Source organism: Choloepus didactylus, chromosome 2 (genome assembly GCF_015220235.1).
Source record: "Choloepus didactylus isolate mChoDid1 chromosome 2, mChoDid1.pri, whole genome shotgun sequence".
NCBI classification, from domain to species: Eukaryota; Metazoa; Chordata; class Mammalia; order Pilosa; family Megalonychidae; genus Choloepus; species Choloepus didactylus.
The window spans coordinates 43,341,121-43,359,407 of record NC_051308.1 but is presented as its reverse complement, the minus strand read 5'-3'; the positions used below and the strand labels follow the sequence as shown (position 1 = coordinate 43,359,407).

Here is an 18,287-nt window from a genome sequence, read left to right as displayed (position 1 = left end):
AAGAGCATCGCTGGATTCCGGCCCAGTCTGAGTTTAAAAATAAACTTTTAATAGTCAGGATCAAAGCAAACCTCACTTTTACGTACATGCATAATGCAGAATGCAACCCACCAAAGAATAGATTTATCGTTTCCAAACTCAAATTGGCCTGCCCTTTTTTTTTTTTTTTTTCCTTATATATTTTGGAGGTGATAAAGGTGAAGGTGTTTTCCCTGGGAAACTCTAGAAAAGCAAATGCTTTTCTAAATTAAAGTTAATTCTTCTTCAGCTCACTGAAAACCCTCGTTCCTTGTTCGTTGATTTCCCCCCTTCACCTACCTCACATTACAAAGCAGATATGTGCTTGAAAAGTTGAGTGGACATTGATTTTTCAAATCAAATCATATTTTAAATGCTCTGAGAGAGTTGATTATTTAAAGGAGTCTTGTAATAAATTATTTTATAAAGCCAAGATATTTTTAGAGTGCAAATAATTGCCCCTTTGTGCCATGGCACTGCAAGCATGAATCTGAAGCACATCCAGGTATTACCTTAAAACAGGGAACACCTGTAGTTTATAAGAAGCACAGATTCAAATACCGCCAACTTTTGAAACCTAACTGAGGCTACGTGGAACAATAGATGATACCCCAGAATCATGTAACTGAATGATTTCCGGCCAGAATTCCATGTGATGATAGTTTGAGCGGAAGGAGCAGAGAGAACATCAAATTCATTTCAATCCACTTCAAATGTGGAAACATATTCTCCCACTGCCTAAATTAATCTCCATTTGCAAATTAAGCAACTTGGGTGTCATGAAAGAGGTAATTCAACTTCTAAAGTGCCATTTCCCACAATGAAGCAAGAATCTGCTGAATGCTTTTCAGAAAATATGACTTAGAGGGTTCAGTTACCAAGTAGGATTGAGCAGGCATCACTGGCAGAAAATGTTACAGAGATTTCTTGTGCACCTGCTCTGCACTGGGCACTGAAGCAGGTACTGGGAGTAACAAATAAGAGTCCCTAATCCTGTCGTGGAGGAGCTAACCACTTAGAATTATGAACCGGTTTGAGAGTGTGATGCACAGACCTTCTCCACTGAAAGATCTGTTTCATAACTATGATCCTCACATGGCAATCATCACAAGGGAGTTCATGGATCCATGCAAGACCCAGGTCTAGTAAGCAAATTGAGAAGTCATGGTAACCTGGAAAAGGAGATATTACATGACTTTGCTTCAAATATTCTTGGAGAGAAGTCAGTATTCAGTTGGTAACTAACCCAGCATGGCAAGAACTTGTAGTAAATTCACAGAAAGTGCAATCAAAAAGAGAGGGCTTCTTATCTTATGCACAGGAAAAGACATGAGGAAAGGAATATTTTCTTTCTTGAACATCACCAAAAGTCAAGAATTAGTAAATAAATAAATAGCCTGACCCTGACAACCACAGCTTACTAGTCAATATAGTGAATCAATAGAAACAAGGGCAAAACTCTTTCAAAGAAACCACATGATCACTGCAACACACACTCAGTAAAGTCCAATTTGTCAGAATATCCCATACAATAAAACATCTTAGAAGCATAAAAAATGATTTTTTTCTGGCATTTTAAAGTAAGACAGAATGCAGAAAATATGGGAGCCTCTTTATTTATGTTGCTAATGAAATGCTTGCCAGGACCACAATGACAGTCAAAGATGTCAAAAGGTCACTTAACCCTGTAAGACGTATCGCGTAGTATTATGTAAAGTAGATTTTAAAAGAACATTAATATCTCCTAATCTAGTAGGGAACAGCTTACCTTTCAAACTGCAACAATGTTAGCAGAGGACTGTTTCCTTACATCTTCATAATTTAATATTGTTTCATTGATGAACCAGTAAATTGCCAGCTCTATTCATTTATGTGACGTGAGCAAGGATCCAACCCAAAAAAGGAAAAAAAAGAGTGAGGTCAATTTTCTTGGCCATTGCATTTAATAAAATCTCCCAGGCAATAGAGTTAAGCACATATTTAATAGCCATGATTTAGTATTCTCCTACTTCAGCATCTCTGATTTTCTATATATGTACTCAGGGCTCTATTAACACAAAATAAGGTACAGTCTTCATTTCTTATTTTAAGTTTTCTTCCTTCTCAGCTTTATCAGATTTATTAATCTTCCACTCCTCTCTTATTTATAGCAAATGCTCTGTTAGGGTTTCAAAGCATTTTCCATCATAACACCCATTTATAACTTACAGAAAAAAAATTCTCCCATCAGAGGGAGTGAGGGACTTCTACTTATTTCACATTAGTCTTAATATCTATGCATTTCTCCAAATGTTTCTTATTTCTACCATCCTCAGAAAGATAAAAAGGAGCAGGCGAAGCAGAACAGGTTTTCTGATCAGAAAAACTTCAAGCTTCTGTTCTAAATAACTCTATGTGGGTTTCAACCAAACATCTTTAAAATGCTGTTTCAGGTAGAATTCTATCAAAGGAAACATTGGTTTGAACCTCATGAAATTACTGATATTTGACCAGTTTTGACCTACAAAAACAGCAATCTACATGATTTAACTTAATACTTCTCATCTGTTCCCTCTTATAAAAGGATGGTTTCAAAGTAACAAAATGATCCTTGGAATTCTGTGCTGAACGTGCAGCTTGAGGAAGGGCAGAGGGAGAGGAAGGGAAGTTTGTGATGAGCTAACAACAGAAATCCCTCTAACGATTTGTTTGGTGCACATTCTGGTGCAGTTTATTCAGTGCAAGAAATAGGGCAACTCCCCTTTATGTCGGACTTGACTCCCAGGGATGAGCTTGGCCCTGGCATTGTGGGATTGAGAAAGCCTTCTTGACCACAGGGGACGAGAGATGAAACACAAAGTTTCAGTGGCTGAGAGACTTCAAATAGAGACGAGATCATTCTGGAGGTTAGTCTTATGCATTTTATAGATATCCCTTTCTGGTTTTTAGTGTATTGGAATAGCTAGAAGGAAATACCCGAACTTGTTGAACTGTAGGCCAGTAGCCTTGATTCTTGAAGATAATTGTATAACTATATAGCTTATATGGTGTGACTGCGTGATTGTGAAAACCTTGTGGCTCCCACTCCCTTTATCCAGTGTATGGACAGATGAGTAGAAAAATGAGGACAAAAACTAAATGAAAAATAGGGTCGGATGGGGGGTGGTTTGGGATGTTTTGAGTGTTCTTTTTTACTTTAATTTTTATTCTTATTCTTTTGTGTGTGTGGTAATGAAGATGTTCAAAAATTGTGGTGATGAATGCACAACCATATAATGGTACTGTGAACAATTGATTGTATACTGTGCATGATTGTGTGGTTTGTGAATATATCTCAATCAAATTGAATTTTAAAAATGGAAAAAAAAATTGGGGCAACTTATTAGCCAGGTGGCTGGTAACTATAGATTTGGGGAGTGAACACTTCAAGGAGATTCCTAAATCTTATTCAGTAAAGATGACCTTCAAATTCACAGTTGTTTTTCCTTTTTCCTTTTCTTTAAAGAATCAAGTAAAATGCTTGACAATTAAACAAGATTGAAGTTTCAGTTCCAACTTCCCCTTAACACCTCAAGTTGGAATCATACTTTGATGATCTGTTTTAAGGCTGAAGATAAACTATATGGGTAAAAGAAGACAAAGGAATAACTTAAAAATAAGTTCTTGGGTAGAGAGAGCTGAAGATCAACTAAGCCTATGGACAAGAAGGCTTCCAGAAGAGATTAGAATTTGGCAGGGTTTAAAATCCAGAAAGGAGAGCACTTTGCAAATAAAAATAAGAGGGTGTTTTCATAGTACTCATGAGAGAGAAAGAAGGCAAGATGAATGTGAAATCCAATCCTAATTACTTTCTAGGATTGTGAACAAAGGCCCATTAAAAAGCTGTAACTTGTATAAAGTATAAAGAAACATTAGGAGACAACCTACTCAACTGGACACTCAGGTAAGAAGCCTGAGGAGAACTAATTTAGATTGTTAAACACTGAAAGGAAGGATGTGAATAAACAAACATCCTTCAAGTACTGGTTTCATCAAAGATGTAGCTGTCCACTAATATTGCAAGGTGGCTGTGGATTGCAAGTTCACATCTGAAATATACAAGCTGTCAAAGCTATCTCCAAAATCTATGAAAATTCAAAATAATGTTAATATTGTAATAATGGTTTTTGGAAACAGTTCTCCTTTTGCCCCCACACATACATCTTGTCTCTGAGCCAAGGCGTTCAGCTTGGGATCATCTTACTTGTGATAGCCCATACAGATCAGCAGACAATGGACCCTGCTCTCAGGTCTTGGGGAGGAAGAATTATTACCTTAATCAGTAACTCCCTTTCGGTTATGCACAAGACCCTTAGAGGTGGTTGCAAGGAGGGAAAAGATAAACTCCTAGTGCTTCTATAATTTCTTACCAAATACTTGGGAGTGTTTGGAGCCCAAAGGTATATGTCTCATGGGTAATCAGGATGGTGCTATTTGGAAGTTCTGGGAGAGGGGATAAGGGATGAGTTACTACCTAGCTCTCTGACTGCTCTCCCCACCCCAGTTTCTGCATATTCTAACCACACTCATCTCATACTCCACTTCATGCTTTGTGCCATTCAGGGTTTGTGGGTAAGGGAAGACAAGGGAGCACTGGGAGGGTATGTAGCAACTGTCCCATTATCTCTATATTCTCTTATGAAAGGCAGTAGACATTTCTCCAGATCAATTCTGTTTTAAATGGTGACCACCCACCCAGGTGGAAGACTTCTTATTCAATTATGCAGATAATTTACTGAAGAACAGAAAACAAGACTTTTGCAAACCTTCATAAATTCAACTACACTAAATGAGTCAAGAAGGTTTTTGTGGGTAGCCTAGAAAGCTCTATACTATTAATTGCATGTTTTTCCTATCTTCAAATATTCTGAACACCAAACAACCAGTTTTAAAATGCAGATTGGGACACAACTGTTTTGTAAACTGGGAACTGCCTAGAACCAATTAAATATTGAGATTGGCCCTATGAACTGACAACAAAGAAGTTTATTTCTGTATCGAGAACTACCAGGTACAGTTGAAAGGATTTGATATCACACAACTCCAGGGAACATCATTCTTCATGTCTAAAATTGGTATTAAGCATGGATATTCCAATAAAAAGAGAAGACACTGAGAACGTTTTGTTCCTGAAACATAGAAGTATTATAGCGACCCCCCCCCCCCATTTACAACACAGCTGTCCTTTGGGAAAAGTATATTGAGTATTATAAAGCCTTATCTCTTACAGGGAGAGGCATTTCTCGTAATCTACTTACATACAGATTACAAAAACCTGTGTATCACATATTTTCAAAAAATAAATAGATTGCAGAGGTAAGCATTTTAAAGAGGGAGGAAGCAAATAGTTCTTTGATCCTTCTGAATATAATCTCTGGATATAGTCAAATAGTAAAAGATAAACAGAAGAAATTCCTCAGCTATCCAGATTCCCTGCCATATGTTTTTCATATGGTTACTGGGAAGATATGGACAAAGATGACGTTTAAAATTGTCCCTTGAGAGGAAAGAGTGGGTCAGAGATTGTGATACAGTTCTGAGAGTGGACAATAATCCACTGATTTAGATACAGCTTCTTCAGTGATTAACACACTGTAAGACTCTTCCCAGATGAAGTGAACTCAAGAATTCCATGTTATAGAATTCCTAAATTCTATAACATTGGGAGTCTTCTGGTGCCATTTCTAAAGGAGAAAGCTTTTCTTTAAGTGAGGACACATAGTTTAAAAAAAAAAAAAAATCAGTGATTTCCTCATTAAGTCTACCAAGTTCCTTGATTCTGCAACTTTGCCGATCACTTTCTTCCTACTTTGACCCTGGAAACATGGACAGTCAGGAAGGAAAAGGAAATAAGATAAGTCATGGAGGAGAAGAAATAAGAGAAAGATTAAAAGAAAGGAAAAATGACGGAAAGAAAGAGGAAGCTTAACAAAGAAGGAGCACATTGTCTCCATTCACTCAAGCTTGGAATAACATCCAAAATCAAATGGAGTGCAAGTTCCTCTTGGTTTATCATCTCCTCCTCTGAAGGATGCCAGAAAGCTAAAGCTGACAGAGATCCTGGAGATGATCCCATCCCAAGCCTTCATTTTACGGGTAAGGAACAGGAGCTCTGGTTGGCAAAGTGACTTTCTAAGTCATGATTAGAAGCCAGATTCACCGTGGACCAGTCTGAACACTGCTGCCTGAAAGCAGTAATGGCTTTTTCAAGTCACTTCTGATGCTAATGACAACAAAAGTGAGGTTAGATGAGAGGCCCTTCTCTGTCTGGGGGCAAAACACAGCTCACTTTATGGTATTAGAACCTGCAGGAAAAGCTGGAGTTGGGTAAGACCACAGATGACCCAACTTCCAGGGCAATTTGACCCTTGGAGATAGCACACTACAAACTTAGAGGGACAGGTTCTAAGCTCAACTTTCTGTAGTCTGAACAAACCATCTGGTGGTGATGATGACATAAGATTTCTGATAATATAAGAGCTCTTCATTACATCAGTCAGGTTATAACTGAGAGCTCCACCCATCTTTAATGAAATGCATAGAATGGTGAAAATAAACGGAAGATACCAAGTGATGGTTCAAGCTGAAGACCAAATGACATCATCATTAGCTATCATTCAAGAAAGGGCAAAAAAGTAAAAGGAGAACGGAAAAGTAGGTTTTGTTGAACAAAGATAAGTGGGGAGAGTGCTGAAGAGGGGGGTAGTGGAGGAAGGAGGCATTTGCTCAATCAGTACCTATTTTCAGAATTTCCTTCAAGCTGGCTTGGACTGAGAGCTATCAATTATTTAAAAGATGTAACAAGATGCTTCCTTTGTTGAGGCAAATCTGCAAGCAGTCCCCGAGAGAGAATAAAAAATGAATTAAGCAGAATGTATTAGCGTGCTTGAAGAAAACAAAGATTTAGCTATGGAGATTGACTTGTTTTAGAAATAGCACAATTTTGTCTCCTAAAATCTACAAACTTTTTTTCTCTCCTTGTCTATTTATTTGTTATTTTCTACAGTAGATCATACTAAAAGAGAAGTGAATCATTTTGTAAACTTCTTTCTTTCCAGATTCGGCTTGATGTATTATCTTCATTTGTGTTATAAATACACTAATCTGAAACACTGTTTACCAAGTAACATTTTAAATGAAAGGTACAAGAAATTGCATCACTCACATTTTAAAAATGACTTTAGACTCCGGATCTCATAAAAAACAACCGACACTGTTCTTGGTCTTGGCTGCTATATTTCAGTCCAGTGAATGAAATTCAATTAGTGGTCTTTGTACTTAGTACATTATGATTCTGATGCTTGGTCTGATCAAAACTGGTGTGCCAAGCCCTAGTTCTGTTTTTCTGGCAGACCACAGTTAGGAAAAAATTCAATAGAGTAGGTTGGCATGAGCCAAGTTAGTTTCAGAAAAGCTGACTTTTCACAAGTGTTAGAAAATATGGGAGGAGGAGAACTGCTCCCTGAACAGCTCATTATTTACTAAATGAATGGATTAACTTTTAGAGAAATCTCAGTACCCCCAATGAGTCTGTCATTACCAATTTTAGTACTTCCCAAAAATAACAATTGGCTAAAAATAAACCAGTAGCAACCAGAACCAATAAATTACAGATTTAATTCATCCTTGGGTTTTGATCTGCCTCAGCTTGTGTTCCAAACAGATACTACAGAGATCAAAATCTTATTGATGGTATGGATGTGTTAACCCTCCCAATTAAAACAAAGAATGTCTACCTAACACTAAACCTGGGCCCTTAAGGGTGACAACCCAGGCTCTAAAATAATCAGTTCAAGAAGTGTTAATATCTTTTAACTGTTCTGAAAATGAACCCAAGCATAGCAAATAATAATAAAACAACAACAACAACAACTGGGCTAATGCATACTGAATCACATGTCTGTACCCTCCATCATGACCACTGCACTTCGGATTAGGGTCTCCCATCTGCGTGATCAAACAGAATGGTAAGAGCAAATCATACTGATCATTACCTGGCCTGAGTATTTGGACAGTGCAAGTAGACAAACAATAGTGGTTATTTCAGAAGGATATACAAAAATTGGTCTGTTAATAACAAAATTAACTAGCTAACTGAGATCTGAACATTCATTTGAATTTCAAAGCTGTTTTCTTAAAACAAGACCTGCCCATGCTTCTCCCACAGGGAATTACACCACCATCCAACTCACAAGTCAGAAACAAAAGCAATCATATTTGGCACCTTCTTTGCTCTCATCATCATTATCCATTTCATCCCTGAATTTTTCCCCCCTTTTGGAAAACAAGTACGGGAATAAAGGCAAGAAATTCCAAAAAAAGAACTATTCCAGAGATGGCATCTGACTTCTCAGTACACTTCTTGGAAAGTTGTTTGAGAAGCTTTAAATTTTGCCCGAGCTTGACCAATGATATAGTGCAGATGGTGGCCTTGACTCACTGTGCTCTTGATGCTATTTCTCTCTGACTCAAAAAATATAGACACCCATCTATTTTTCACGTCATATGAAAAACCACTGACGATTTCTTAGATGATAAAGAAATCCATTCGGAAGTGAATCTTCTCTTGTGTCAGATACCATAGGGAAAATGAATGCTCATTTCCTTCCCACAAGTGGGCTGCTGCCTCAGATGTGTTTTCTCAGAATTTATAATAAAGTGCAGTGCTAGAGTGGCTTGTACCAGCATACAAGAGCTGATTCTGTGCATCTCTCCCCAAAACTATGTTCAGCAACTTCATGTTAGTAGCATGAAATCAGTCAGAGTGGGAGTATTTACACCAAGGAAATCAGAAAGTGCTACAAATCAGGTCCCTCCAACCTCCACTCTCCACCCCACCAGAGAGCCAGTTTACCAGTGCATCACTAGAAAAGACTTTAATTTAGTTTCCTTGTTGGCAAATACAAAGTACCATGGAGTGTCCTGCATCAATAACCACCTTTTTTCTTCTCTTTTCCTTTTATGGTAGAGACTAGCCAGCAGTTCACCAAAGCCATTTCCTCTTCTTCCTCGGCACAGTTACACCATATTCCCCAACCTCCTTTGCACTCACATGCAGCTATGCATTTGAGTTCTTTTCCATGGAAAGTGAGTAGAAGTGGCACATGCAACTCTAGACGTGGCCCATCAATCTTCCCCACACAGTATTCCAAAATGGACTTTCCATGGAAGAAAATGAACTTTTATTATGTTTGATCCATTAAATATCTGAGTATTTTCTCTCTTTTTTTGATACACCAGTGACCACTACCATAACATTTTCTTGTCTTCTTTAAACTATTTTCTTTCTTCCTTCTGAATATGATAAATCTAGAGCAGAGAACTGTTCAAAATTGGGAAGACAGAAATAGGGGACCTGACGTGGTATTGCTTTCTCATCTCACATTTTTATTTCTTTTGAGAACTTTTGGGTTCTATATGTTTGGGCAATTCATTTCAAGAGTTACCAACTAGAAAGCTGTGTTATTTCCAGACAAATGTGGTATGGTGTGCAGTTTATGTTTTTTCTCTTTAGTGATGTCATCTAATCAAAAAGTTCCAATTTAGAATTTCTGCTTTAGAAATATATGAAAAATCCAATCCATATGCCCTATGACTTGTCAGAAAATTAACAATGAAACAGTATTGATAATATACAATTAAAATGAGAGCTCTTAACATATTTAATTTCCTCCTGACCTGACTTTCTTCAGTCATTATGGACAAAAAAATATGAATTCATTATTTGCAAATAACCCAGATGCCTAATAGGTTCTAGAAGGAACTAAGGTACCCCCTGTGTACACATGCACACGCAAATATTCAAGCACACATTTCCCTCTCTATCAAGGATAAAATTTTAAATGAAGGTGAGGATAAACTAGTAACAATGTAGACTCACTATAGTGGAACTATAAATATATATTTTAGTTAATATGTTGGCTAAACGTAAGTCTTTCTCTTTCTATAAGGGAAAGAGGCAGAAAGGGGAAGGGAGGTAAGAGGGAAGAGGGAATGGAAGGATGGGAAAGGAAACAAAAAAAATTGTTTTAACCTCCTCAGATTATTTACTATGTAAAGCATCTACCATCTCCCCCCTATAAACTTGTCTAAGAAGTCTATTTGGGGGTGTTTGGAGCTGTTGTGTTTTAAAAAATTTAACAATCATGGCTCTAGAGCTTAATCACTTATATGTGTTACAAGACCAGATGGTTCAAGTGGGTGTTTGTTTACAAGCTTTTTGCCTAAGGTTTTTAGTTGCTTTGTAGACCAAAGCTGAACATTTCACTAAGAAAGGAGAGAATGAGGAATTAATGGAAAACAACTGGATGTCACAGGTCCCTAGGCTTCTGGCCTTCACTCTGCCACCATCTTACACACCTTCAAAAGGATGTCTTTAGGGCCCAAAATCAAACAAACAAACAAAAAACAACAACAACAACAAAAACCAGTAACACCTATTTAAAGTGCTTCGAGTTTGTTACGGAACACAAACATACTGGGGACAAGAGGACGGTGTCTGCCCTGGGCTCCTCACTGTTGTGGATGTAGTCAGTAGACACACTAGAGAACAGAGCACTCTACCCTCCCCACACCTGCACCGTCCCGAAGCTACAGAACTTAATAGGCTTCCTGTTTCCACTGGCTTCCGGAACTGAGCTGTTTTGACCAACTCCATCCACCTCCAGCTCCCTCCTTCTGGATGTGGATGAAAGGGAAGAAAAGAAACTTTCTTGGCTACTCCTCCGTTCTTTGTTTCTTGGACATTAACCACGTAGCCACTAATTGCAAACATGCAAAGGCTACAGGTTTAGTTACCACAACATAAGTGAAATAAAATTAAAGGTCCCTTAAGGGAGAATGAAAGCTTTTGTCCAGGCATAAAATCTTATGGCTACGAAAAGATGAGCATGTATTTCTTGTTTTCTATATGAGAAAATCCCCTTTCTCCTATCTCACTGTGTACCCTGATACTTATCTTCTTTCTACTGAAAGGCAGTCAAAGGCAGTCAGTACTTGCTTATCTTCATTTTTAACAAGATTAATAATGTTCAGCATAGTTAGCACACCAAGTATTAATGTCTAAGACCATAAGCTGTCTCTGTCTGTCTTTTATGGCTTACCCAGACTGGTAAGGCTAACCCATTCCTGTCACCACCCAGTTAGTTCTTAGAAATAAGATATTTGAGGTGAAAAGACAGGGGAAGTATACGGATATCTAAGCATTCCAGTGAGCTTGTCCATATTATATTCTACAAGAAACAAGAAATTAGACACAAACAAAAATGCATTTGGTCATTAACTATCATCTATTCTATTTGCTTTCTCTCTTTTATTAGGTTAGGGTCAAAAAGAACTGACTTTTTGGTAACTTCTTTTTGATCACCTCAGCAAAATGTGATCTCATTTGACTGTGTCTTTAGGATAAGGTATGTGCTCCATTTATCATTAATTCTCCAGAGAGCAACACAGATTCTGACACACAGTTGAGGCTCCATAAAAGTATGTGGAATGAATGAAAAAAATGAATTACTAGATATGACTATTCTCTTTCAATTCTAATGAGCTTAATTTAATGTTATCGGTCTTTACAATGTAAAATTAGGAACAACTAGAAAAATTAGCATATTTATGATTTACTTGACTGTTCCAACTCCTGTTCTGAAGGCAACTTCTTTAATAAAGAGCTTTTACAGTGTTTATGACCTTAACTAAAGGAGAGTGTGACTGGTGAAATTCAAGCAGACTTCAAATACTGTCTTGATTTACAATGAAAAATCAAGCTTAGAAAATGTGTCTGCCTACAACAACAGGGTCCACCATATAATGGTAAACTCTCAATTAAAACTTGTTAAATGAATTAATACATAAATAACCAGCTTCATATAAAGGTAAAGACCTAGCAGGTTAAACAGAAACTCAATTCCTGATTTGCTAAATATTCCTCCACCACAGTGAATAATAATTTATTCTTATGTATGACAAAGACCATTTTACATGATTATTGGAGATGTTCATTATCTCATTAAGTAGATTGGAAAAAAACATTTTTACGTATCTGAGAAAATTATTGTCTGTGTCTTCAAAATAAAAATCCTTATAAGAACAAAACCAGGGTATCTAGTTATAATTCACCCACCTTAGGAACCAGAAAACTATTCCAGAAATTCATATCATTAGTCTTACCCTTATTCTGAAAGCATACTTCTCTTAATATTATTATTTTTTAATGTACAGTCTCTACCTAATGATAGTCACATATAGAGCTTTCAGGAGATGTGGACCACAAAATTTAGTTTTAAATTATTAGTCTTGTGAAATGAGAACATTTAAAACCAAGACATGATTTCATCTAATCATACCCTTCTAATAAACACTAGGAAAATCTGGTGAGGGCTCTGACCATGTAGAGCTCTTTCTCTGCAGATCAAAGAAGAGTATCAACACCAGCAGTAGCCACGAAATATCACTTGTATTCACTATTTATGTTTTATATACTGTCCGCAACAGCATATTCATTTAGCATCAGACACAGTTATCCAGGGACTCAGATGATGCAGCAAGTGTCAATACTGATGTTACTATTTATAGCCCAATAAACTACACTTTGACAATTTTAGTAATGTTAAGCTTAGAAAGCACTCCTAGTATTAATGCCTTAATACAGATAGATTGCTATAAGCATAGTTTATAGCTTGGAACATAAACACAAATCCAGTGATACTAATAAATCACTTTCTTGACTGCTTAAAAAATACTGCCAAAATGGGCTTTCTTTATGCATTACACAATGGAGCAGAAGGCAGCGATATATATTTAAATTTTCCATTTTTAAGCTGTCACTCAAAAAATTTTCATACTTTTTTTAGCTTATTGATCTTACCGGCTTGAGATAAGACTTCAACTGCTTGGTTGGGCTGTTTTTAGCTTCTGCTTCTTATTAAAAGAGCTAAATCAGGAATCATAAAATGCTACTAATTTAGCATTTTTCAATAGAAATGAAAGCTAAAAACAGTACCAAAATAGTGTAGCCCTCATGTTTTATTGCCCTAGAATCCCAGAGTTAACTATGGTATGGAATGGCATGAAAATGGGCATAAAGGAGACATGGATCACTATATATTAATACACCTGAAAAGACAGTGCGAATTAAATATGTTGAATTAATTGTTACAAGTTCTCTTATTCTTTCAGTTAAATATTATCATATTGGAATATTATTTGGGGGTTCTGCACTTTTATTTCCCACCCTTTTCCTTTTATTTACTAAGAAATATCCATCCTTGATGTTTTGGTCACTCCTCGCCTTACCATAGGGATTCTATATCAAAGCAGCCATGGTGGGCTGATTATCTGACCAACCAGCTTGTGCCTCCTCCCCCTCCCCCTACAGTAGCTGCCTTGTTTGTGCTCTGAGTGGAAAATTATATCCTACAATCAGAAAACATTCAAACATTGGTTTTGGACTCAGAATCTTGCCCCCTCAAACCTGCATCTGTTCCCACATGAGGCTCTCTCTATGAGCTATTCAGCGTGGTGTGATTTGTTTCTCCCCTCACTGCTGGCCCCAAAGTTCAAGGATCAGTGTGGAAGAGACAGTGGCCCTCGTTGCTAATTGCCCATATTTTGCAAAGGGCTGCACAGAAAGGGGAAGCAGCTGTCTCACAAGGCCAGGATCCATCATAAATATGCCCATGATGAATGAGTTGTGTGGTCATGGCTGTGGATCTTAGTGCAGCCCTTAATCTTAACCCACTCAGACCTGACAGAGCACTGGGTTTGTTCTTCCCCGTGGCACCCTCTTCTGATGTCCTCACCAGTAGGGTGGTGGCAGTCACCAAGAGTTATTCTCAGCAGCACTAGCAACTGGATTTATAGTCACTGTCATTATATTCACCTTCTGAGAGGATCCTGAGAGATGTGCAGATAGTAAATTTGCTTAAAAAGATACATATTGGCTAACCAAGGGGAGATTTTTTTTTTCTTTCTCAGTGTTTCTAAAATCATTGGCCTTCCACAAGCATTTCTTATTATTATCAGTAATTTTTAGCTTCATGCAACATTTTAAACTGACTGCCCAAATCTTTCCTGGCACCACTCTAGTGTCAGCTATTAGCACATGGGCACCACCAATACTCATCAATTTTCTACAGCGCTCACTCTCTCATTTCTGTGCCCATTATTTCCTCTGACGCAACTGCTCCTTTGAGAATTTGCTCACAATCACACTGCAACGGGCCACCCTGGTTTGTCTAAAATCTGCATATGTATATGTGTGTGCGTGTGTGCACGAGTGTGTGCGGGCATGTTCGAGTATGCACACCCAACCATAGAGGTGCATTTCCATTTTCTCTCCACATAAATATGGTGATGAATTGGCCACTTACAGGTTTTCTGACAGCCAGGCGAAATGGTAGCTACAGTGACCAGGGGAAGTCCTGGTTCCTCCTTGCAGAAAAATATTCAGCGCACGTAATAATTATCCATCCATCTCGTTCACACTAAAGGCATGGCAATGCAATTTTAGCCTTATAATCAAGACCATATGACAAAACCCAAGGCCATTAGGGACCAATTTTGAGTATTCTCTGCAAGACAATGATTTTCCAACTGCACTTACATATGCTGAATAGTTACCTCTGCATGGCCGCACCTGCTCTCATTTATGTAACCCTTCTGTTTTCCAATGCCTTTCTTAGTAATGCGATAGGGCAAAGTTTTAAAAGCTCGCCAGCTTTTTTTTCCAGCCATAATTTTTTTTTCATTTCCCAAAGCATAGCATAAAAATGCTGAGGGTGAAATTTTTGCCTATGCCAATGTCTGTATATCAGGGATTTGCTTTCCTCTCTTCTCTCTTTTCTGTTCCTTCTGTCCCTAACTTCTTCATCTTCATTCTCAGTCCTGTTTTCTTTCCTTTGAGCTGAAGCATGGTACTCCAGGCCCATAAAGACTTCACACGTACTTTTGACCTCACCACTTCAGGTTCAGTGACATAATAATGTTGTCTCTGAAAGGACAGTGATGCTATCATAAATCACAGAGCTGTACAGGCCAAGGCCCCACTTGCAAAGGATAAAGAATGCCAGAATTATGTTGTGATTATACAAAATAAAACTCAAATATTTTTTCATGTTTTCTTCTACAAGTCTTAGGGAAATGAATAGTTCCGTGCCCATTTTACAGATAGGATATAAATACCAAAAGCAATAATATATTTTTTAATTGATGTTTTATCAATTTAGAGGGCAGTGAGAAAAAATCGTTAAACTAGTAAGAAGGAAAACATTAGAAAGCCTATGAAAACTAGCCCAGAAACTACATTTTACTTCCTTTATTTTGGATTTCTAGAGACTCCATACTTTCACCTCTTTGCATTCTTAAAGGGAAAAGAATTATCTCTAAACATCAATTGTGTCATCTTATTCCTTTAGCTTATGACTCAGGTTGCATTCTAAGATCTTGAGTCTGGACTTCCTTTTAAATTCTGAGATAATGGACTTATTAGTATGGGTTCCATCACCAATTTTGCTTTAATTGCAAGACTCTGCATGGATACAAAATGCAGTAAGAAATAACTCAATATAATAAAAATTTTTAAACCACTATAGCCTCTCTCCATTGAAGAAATAATCACAAATTGCTAGTGTCTATTTTCAGGAAACCTCTCTGAAAACAGTCTGTAAGAATTCCCTATCCATACATTGGAGCTATCAGAACCAAGCTCAGTTTGCTTCATTCGATGCTCTGGAAACACCATCGTTATTCCCACTTTTTGCTGCTTAATTGAACATGATGAATCTTGGCCTATTCTACAAAATCAAGAGCAGAATGCATTATGCAATTTTTAACATAATGCATTCGAAAGCTACAAATTACTTGACCAAGACATGTGTAAGTAAGGGGATCTTATAAAAAATGAGTCAAAGATCATGGCACTAGCATTCCACCAGTTGAACAATATTCTGATGAGCTGATCAGGTACTAAATGTATATATAATGTATGTCTCAGAATATCAAGGGTATCAAATATAAATGCATATGGTTCATGTTGATATATATGTTGAATTTCCTCAATTAAGGTACTTGGCAGCTGACAGGCAGAGGAGTAAGTTATGACATCTCAGTAGTGATCCTCCCTGAGCATGTGTGAACTTAGCTGTTCATCTGATTTTCACCTTATTGGGAATATTTGCATTGGCAACAGCAGATGGAGTTTGGTTTTAACTTAAATTTGAATTTCTTACAATGCCTTTTAAAAAATGGCCCAATGAAGCTACAGTGAAAGTAAAGATAGGGTGTATTTAGGAGCTAGTTTGTCACATTTAGATGGCCAAATCTTTCAGAAGAGATCCTAAAATTTTGAAAGCTAACAGAGGTTGGTGTAAATAATTATTGTGCCACTCAGGTATCAAACATTTATCCGTCAAAAGCTTTCAATCAAAGAATAAACAAAACCAAAAGTTTAACCAAATAGGAAAAACAAAGCAAGACAAAACCCTACTATTCAGCAACAATCATGATCAAGAATTCACAATTATTAAGACAGTTTATGAAAGGCATCATATCACTGTGATGTCAAAAATATTGACCAATGGACAAAAATGAGTCAGCAGAGCCTACATGTGGAAACGTTTCAGTTAGATTCTTACAGTTTTTTCCCTGAGCTTTGGGGATACCACTTTCTCTTTGCTCTCTTTCTCACTGGTTGTTTCTTCCCATTCTCCTCCGTTGGCTTCTCCCCCTCTCTCCCTCCTCCAAACGCCAAAGAAGCCATGTCCTTGGACCCTTTCCCTTGTCTTTCTACGCTCACTTCCTACATGGTCACAATCAATCCCCATAGCTTTGAATATCATACTTTTGCTGAAAAATCTCAAATTCATAACTTTAACCGAGAGTATCCTCCGAACTCCAGACTCATTCATTCATCTTCCTACTTAGCCTATTTGGTTGGATATCTAAGATGCATCTCAAAATTAGCATCTCCAAAAATGACTTCTGACTACCCCCACATTTTACACAAATCTAAATGTCCCCCAATAATTTGCATCTTCCAATTGCTCAGACCAAAAACTTTAGAGATATCCTTGACTTCATTCTTTCTCCATCACCACTCATCCAATCCACTCGAGTCTGACCAATTCCCATCACCACACCTAACCACCCTGGCCTGTGCTACCACCACCACCTCTCTCCTGGGCCACTGCTTCTTGTCCTTGTCAGCATCTTCTCCACAGAGAATCTGGGGGATACTACTTTCTTTTTTTAAAAAATTAAATAATGAAGGTTTTAATTAAGATATTAATCAATTAATGCCTACAATAAAAATACAGAGATTTTAAGAGTATGGTTTGGTGAGTTTTGACAAATATATACATCCCTAAAGCCATCCCAATCAAGTTAAATGATATTTCTATCAGCCCAGAAAATTTCCCTTATGTCCCTTTCAAGCCAGTCCCCTCCCCAACAGAAGAATAAGAAGCTGTTTTGCCTGATTCAGAATTTCAAATGAATGGAATCCTACAATATGCCCTCTCTTTTGTGGCTGGCTTCTTTTCACCCAGCCTAATGTTTATGAGTTTCAGCCATGTTGCTAAGTGTACTAGTAGTTTGTACCATTTCGTGGATGAGTAGTATTCCACTGTAGAAATATACCGTCATTTGTTCATTATTTTTCAATGAACATTTGGGATTGTTTCCAGTTTTTAGCTATTAAAAATTAAAATGCTATGAACATTTTCAAAGAGACTTTTTGTGGACCTATATTTTCAGATTTTTCAGGTAAAAAGTTGAGAATGGAATTGCTAGGTCATAGGGTAGGTGTATGTTTAATTTCCTAAGAAACTGCCAAACTGTTTTCCAAAGTGGTTGTAAACCTATTTTATACAATCCTCAGCAATGGATGAAAGTTCAAGTTGCACGGCACCCTCCCAAATATTTGGTTATTGTAGTGGTTTTTCCTGTTGTTTGACATAATTTTAGCCAATCTAATAGGTGTGAAATGGTACCTCATTGTGGTTTTAATTCACATTTCCCTGAAATCTAATGATTTTGAACACATTTCCATGTGCTTATTGTACATTTATATATCTTCTTTTGTGAAGTGTCTGTTCAAGTCTTTTGTCCATCTTTATAGAGTGATATTTTAAAAATAGGTCAGCTCCTGTCACTCCTCTGGTTAGAGCAGTCCAATAGCATTTCAGCCCACTTTGTAAAAGCCAGAATCTTTAAAATATCCAGTAAGGCGCTATGCGATCTGTCCCCTGGATAACTCT

At 37.4% G+C, this 18,287-nt stretch overlaps 1 protein-coding gene across 8 annotated transcripts in view; it reads right to left on the bottom strand.

The window, feature by feature from the left end:
* The window catches only part of ESRRG (estrogen related receptor gamma), a 654,513-nt gene that overhangs the window by 468,658 nt on the left and 167,568 nt on the right, over positions 1-18,287 (bottom strand). For all 8 annotated transcript variants that reach the window (XM_037823731.1, XM_037823739.1, XM_037823738.1 and 5 more), the window contains exon 2: positions 1,787-1,878. The gene's annotated coding sequence lies outside the window, so the exon portion shown is untranslated. The remainder of the gene's footprint in view (positions 1-1,786; positions 1,879-18,287) is intronic.